General features: G+C 45.3%; 1 protein-coding gene across 1 annotated transcript in view; it reads right to left on the reverse strand.

Moving 5' to 3' along the window:
• Positions 1-5,411, reverse strand: part of FBXW11 (F-box and WD repeat domain containing 11) — a 97,777-nt gene extending 92,366 nt beyond the window's left edge. Inside the window, exon 1 of the mRNA XM_081906295.1 lies at positions 5,161-5,411. The gene's annotated coding sequence lies outside the window, so the exon portion shown is untranslated. The remainder of the gene's footprint in view (positions 1-5,160) is intronic.
• Between the last annotated feature and the right edge of the window lie 986 nt (positions 5,412-6,397).

Here is a 6,397-nt window from a genome sequence, read left to right on the forward strand (position 1 = left end):
GTCTGCATGTCGCTCTGTGCCAACCCATGTCTCCCAAAGAGGCAATTGAGGTTCCTTTGCTCCTCTCCAGATCATTTTGCTGCTGCACAGTACTGAGCTAAGCTATGGTTTGGCTTAGTGTGTCATTCAAACCCAGGCTCATGCTTAGCTCTACTAGACAACTCCCAGACTGTAAACCGGGTCAGCAACCTAAGGTCCGTGGGCCACAAGCGGCCCATGGGGGTCGTTTAACCGGCCCATGGACCCCCACCACCTGCTCGGGGACGCCTGCTGCCCACTTGATCGGCTCCCATGCGCCGCACTAAACCGGCACAGAGCAGAGCACGGACTGTCTTCAATTATTCTAGCCAGCTTACCTGCAGCCAATGGGAAGCTGCACATGCCTCCTCCGCACCAGAAGGAGCACTGGAAATAGCATTTGCGTATGTGTGCGTGTGTGCATGCGCACTCCGGCCCACCGTGGCGTCTGCAGGACCGTGAACCGGCCCAAGCCACAAAAACTTGGCCGACCCCTGCCAGTGTAAACCACAGGACAAGCCTTGGTTACAGCGCAGAGATCTAAACCATGAGCCCACAATCAGATGACACTCAAGCAAAACCATGTCTTGGTTAGAATCATAGAATTGGAAGAGACCACAAGGGCCATCGAGTCCAACCCCCTGCCAAGCAGGAAACACCATCAGAGCACTCCTGACATATGGTTGTCAAGCCTCTGCTTAAAGACCTCCAAAGAAGGAGACTCCACCACGCTCCTTGGCAGCAAATTCCACTGTCGAACAGCTCTTACTGTCAGGAAGTTCTTCCTAATGTTTAGGTGGAATCTTCTTTCTTGTAGTTTGGATCCATTGCTCCGTGTCCGCTTCTCTGGAGCAGCAGAAAACAACCTTTCTCCCTCCTCTATGTGACATCCTTTTATATATTTGAACATGGCTATCATATCACCCCTTAACCTCCTCTTCTCCAGCCTAAACATGCCCAGCTCCCTTAGCCGTTCCTCATAAGGCATCGTTTCCAGGCCTTTGACCATTTTGGTTGCCCTCCTCTGGACACGTTCCAGTTTGTCAGTGTCCTTCTTGAACTGTGGTGCCCAGAACTGGACACAGTACTCCAGGTGAGGTCTGACCAGAGCAGAATACAGTGGCACTATTACTTCCCTTGATCTAGATGCTATACTCCTATTGATGCAGCCCAGAATTGCATTGGCTTTTTTAGCTGCCGCGTCACACTGTTGGCTCATGTCAAGTTTGTGGTTCAGTACAAAACAGAAGCAGAATGCGCTGGGAAGAGCAAAGCAGCCTACCTGTGCTATTTTTCTAGAAAAACCAAACCCACTGTGAACACCTCCCTATTTCTCTTAGAATGGCAATGGTTCACACCTGAGAGGTGCCGAAACTGTGTTCCACTGAGTTCCAGCTGAACAAAAGCCCCGCTCCTAACTTTTAGGTCCTGTTCACATGATTCATTTCCAGACACTGTGATTAATATAGTTATAGCTTGTTCATCGTTTATATGTAGAATATTTGTGTTTCAGGGCATCTGCACACAATAAGGAGAAAATTGCATTATGGACGGAGTTCGTTGGTATTTTAAAACAGAATCACATGATTGAGTAAACTTAAATCAGTTCTCCCTTCAAAAGAATGTGCTTTTTCCAAAGGAAAAAGCAACGACCCCTGAGGCAACAAAGAGTAACAGTAAATTTGCTTTTAAAAAAGGAGAAGCTTTTTCCATATCTACTCTGGCAATTGAAATTACTATGGACCGTTTTGGATCCCTATTCAATGACTATTTGAAATTATCCACCTGTTTTTAAACTTCACATTTAATCTAAACTAAAACATTTTCAGATATCCACTGCTATTCTTAGTTGCACTAAATCCCTAAAATGTTACATTAATTTTTGTTCCCTGACATGATGAATGGCTGAACTACCCCTAATTTGCCAGCGCACACTTCGGTTGGAGTAAATACCACTTAATTCAATATAGCCTGCTTCTGAGAGGACATGCATAGGATGGCGCTATCGAAAGAGGAGATTAAGCTCCACGTCATAAAAATATTTCATGTTATGAAGGAATTCTAGTTGTACTCTGTGGAATATTATTGTCTACAGAATATTATTCTACAGTTGTAGTATATTATTGGCTAATATACCATGAGCATCACAGCTGCTGCGATCTGATGTATCTGGTTCAGAACAGGGGGAGCGGAGCGCTTTCTATAGAAAAAAATGTAGGTTAGAATTTAATTAACATCCTTTTATGATTTTTGCCAAGTGTAAATGGTTCTTCCTGGTTATTACAATGACTCCTTTGCCCAAATCAATGGCCCATCAAATTCGGAGTCCTTCCTTTGTGTAAGTCTTGGTAGCTAAACCTGCCACCCAGAGTGTTCCTGCTTATTTCTTTGTTAGAGATGTAATCCTATTACCTATGAAGTTCCTGCAGGAAATTACTTCCAGAGGCGTAGCCATGTTAGTCTGTTATAGCAGAAATAAAAGAGAGTCTTGTGCTACCTTAAAGACTAAAAAATTATTATGGTGCCATAAGCTTTCATGGACCAGAGACCCCTTCAGATGCACCAGACAATAGCTTATGCCACAATAAATTCATTAGTCTTTAAGGTACCACAAGGCTCTTCATTGTTCAAGAAATTGCTTTACATCTTAGACGATCAAGTAACACTGGGGCTCCCTGAGAACTGAGGTCTGGAGTTAGCTAAAAATTATGTCACCCCTCCCTTATTTAATCTTTTTCTTTCTTTCAAGTTTGTCCCATGACTTTGGGCTTTGATCTGTTTTGTTTTCTGTTTTTTTAATTTCCTTTTGACTAGTCTAGAATTTCTCTGATCCCAGGTGTCCATTTTGAATTTGTAGGTCAGAGAGTCTGTCTGGGGAGAGCTAATTCTTACTAAATTGTTTGATTTGAATTCTTTTACAAAAGCAACTAAAGGTCTCTGCAGCTCGCCTGTGCACTGACTACCATCAGTGCCCAGGCAAAGTTTTGCTTTGTTTTGTATGTTTTTCTGTTTTCTCAGTGTCTGAATTCTGCACCAATAACTAATTTGTTTAAAAGAGATTCCACTGGCGGTTATAACTTTAGCAACGTTAACCTTTACGTTCAGTGATGTTCCATCTGTCAGTATATTTAAAATATTGTGTGGATAATAATAACTGCAGTGAATTTACATAGCATGCTCATCCATCCTATATATCTGGTCTCCATGCTTGGCCAAGGTTTGAATGAAAATAGGGGTTTTCACCACTGAACTTGTGGGCAGGATTGCCAACCAACTCTTCAACAACTCCATTGTAGAGTAGAGAGACCACTTGCCAGTCTCTTAATATGATTGCTGGTGACTTCTTCTGAGCTACCCTCTCCTACAGAGTTGGTAAAGGAATGGGATTCCCCAGGAGAATTCAGACCAGTGGTTTTAAATACCCCTAGCCTAAAGGTAAAGGTAAAGGTCCAGTTGTGGCTGACTCTGGGGTTACGGCACTCATCTCGCTTTATTGGCCGAGGGAGTCAGCGTACAGCTTCCGGGTCATGTGGCCAGCATGACTAAGCCGCTTCTGGCGAACCAGAGCAGCGCACGGAAACACTGTTTACCTTCCTGCCGGAGCGGTACCTATCTATCTACTTGTACTTTGACGTGCTTTCGAACTACTAGGTTGGCAGGAGCAGGGGCCGAGCAACGGGAGCTCACCCCTTAGCGGGGATTCGAAACACCGACCTTCTGATCGGCAAGTCCTAGGCTCTGTGGTTTAACCACAGTGCCACCCGCATCCCTATCTCTAGCTTAGACCTGGTCTATAATGAGGTGGTAGAAATTTGAGGGGCCTGTACCATGGACTGTGCCACCATGCATGGGGTGCCTTTATTGGTTGTAAAATATTTCCCACCAAAGAGGGGTTGGGGAAAGAACCGTAGCCTGGGATATCAGGGAGAAAGGCTCAAATCCTGCTCAATCTGTCCTGTGCTAATTTGATACTTACACAGGAATTGTGTGGTTTTTCACCACCACCCCATTGTTTACATAAGGGAACATTCAGAAACCCTCCAGTAGAGATGGGGGAGAAATTAATCCAGTTTGTATTTAAAGGTGAACATGCCTAGTTCACATTTTCTGAAAAAGCATGTGAACTGAAACACAGCCGGCCTTCGAAATTTGCACATTTTTGAATTTTGCAATGCAATTCTCCCCCCCAGCTAATGTGCACAGAAGAGCATATACTAAAGTGTGCGTATAAATTGTTGTTGTTGTTGTTATTGACATTTATATACCACCCTTATCTTCCAAGGAGCTGAAGGTGGTCACATGGTTCTTCTCTTCCCCATTTCATTCTCACAACGACCCTGTGAGGTAGGTTAGGCTAAGAGATAGTGACTGGCCCAAGGTCACTCCCAGTGGGCTTCATGGCTAAGTGGGGATTCGAACCCTGCACTCCCAGGTCCTAGTCCAGCATTCTCACCATTGCGCCTCAATGGCTTGTGAAAGTAACATACAGTGGTACCTCAGGTTAAGAACTTAATTCCTTCTGGAGGTCCGTTCTTAACCTGAAACTGTTCTTAACCTGAAGCACCACTTTAGCTGATGGGGCCTCCCGCTGCCGCTGCACTGCAGGAGCACGATTTCTGTTCCCATCCTGAAGCAAAGTTCTTAACCCAAGGTACTATTCTGGGTTAGCGGAGCCTGTAACCTGAAGCGTTTGTAACCTGAAGCATCAGTAACCCGAGGTACTACTGTACTAGTGAAACACATTAGGGAAAGGAACATACAAAACATGCTTCATGGATTGGTTTGCAAAAGGCAAAACTTAAGACAAAAACGTGTATATTAGTAGGAATTCACACTTAGAGGTTTATGAGGGTGTTTAAAAAAAAAATCACAAAGGATTATGGAGAACTGACTTTGGCTGGAAAAAGGAGAACCTTGGAGAAACTGAAAACGACAGATTCTCTCATCCCTATGCTCCAGAGCCCAGCAGTTTAAGTGGGACAGTCCATTCTAACACCTCATTTTGCTAATGAAAGCCCAAGTCAAGGGCACCAGAAACTTGCTTCCCCTGGTGCTGGGAGTTTTGTAGAGATCTTTGGTTAAGTATCAATGGAATGCTCCCGGATGAAAGAGGAAAGGATCCATTGAGCAAAGCACACTCACCAGGAAATTCTGACACACAGATTGACAGCAGGGTTGTGGCAGGCGGGCCCCATCTGATCTCGAAAGCTGCAAAGTGCATTGTTAGCAGAGACTTGTTTTCCCAAACGCCCGTCAGCTAACATAGCTGTCGGCTCCTGCTCCCAGCCAGCTAGTCATGATCCTTTATCCGTTCCATCAGTGTGATGTAGGCTGACAGCTTGAACTTGCTCTCCGATGGGCCCTGGCAGCGAGAGAAGCTGTTGGATGGATTGGTGCATTCATAAGCATAGGGAGAGAAGCCGATGGCAATTAAAAATTCAGGTGCTACGATGAACGGCCAAGGTCACTCGGGAGGAAATGTGATGCCGTCGACATGGCAAGTGCTGATGGCCTCAAGAATTGCCAGAGATCGCCGGCAGATATTGCTCTGAGCTAGCACCCGGGGACAGACACTTGCGAAGCACTTCTTTTAAATGCAGCAGCTAGACTGGTGACTGGGAGAGGCCGCCGGGACCACGTAACACCGGTCCTGAGAGATCAGCATTGGCTCCCAGTACATTTCTGAGCACAATTCAAAGTGTTGGTGCTGACCTTTAAAGTCCTAAACGGCCTTGGTCCTATATACCTGAAGGAGCGTCTCCACCCCCATCGTTCAGCCCGGACACTGAGATCCAGCGCTGAGGGCCTTCTGGCGGTTCCCTCATTGCGAGAAGTGAGGTTACCAGGAATCAGACAGAGGGCCTTCTTGGTAGTGGCGCCCGCCCTGTGGAACGCCCTCCCATCAGATGTGAAGGAAATAAGCAGCTATCCTATCTTTAAAAGACATCCGAAGGCAGCCCTGTTTAGGGAAGTTTTTAATATTTAATGCTGTATTGTTTTTAAAACTTGATTGGGAGCCACCCAGAGTGGCTGGGGAAACTCAGCCAGATGGGCGGGGTATAAACAAATTATTATTATTATTATTATTTTTATTATTATTAAAGTAGTTTTTAGTCACCACTAAAGGATGAGGATCATGGGCCAACCTTAGGGCAAGTCGCTATCAGTCTGGTCTACCTCACAGAGTTGTAAGGATAAGATGGGAGAAGAAAGATGCATCCACCATCTGAGGGCAGCCAGTTGGCTTTAGGGGCACAAACATGACACACTCACAGCTCTCAAAACCATTTCCTGTCCCCTCAGTATCACTTGCTGCCCGTCTCTACCTAATAGTTGGCATAGCCCGATCCCAAACTATTCAGGCACTATTTATCCATAT

Source organism: Podarcis melisellensis (assembly GCF_964234715.1).
Source record: "Podarcis melisellensis genome assembly, chromosome: 3".
Taxonomy (NCBI): Eukaryota; Metazoa; Chordata; class Lepidosauria; order Squamata; family Lacertidae; genus Podarcis; species Podarcis melisellensis.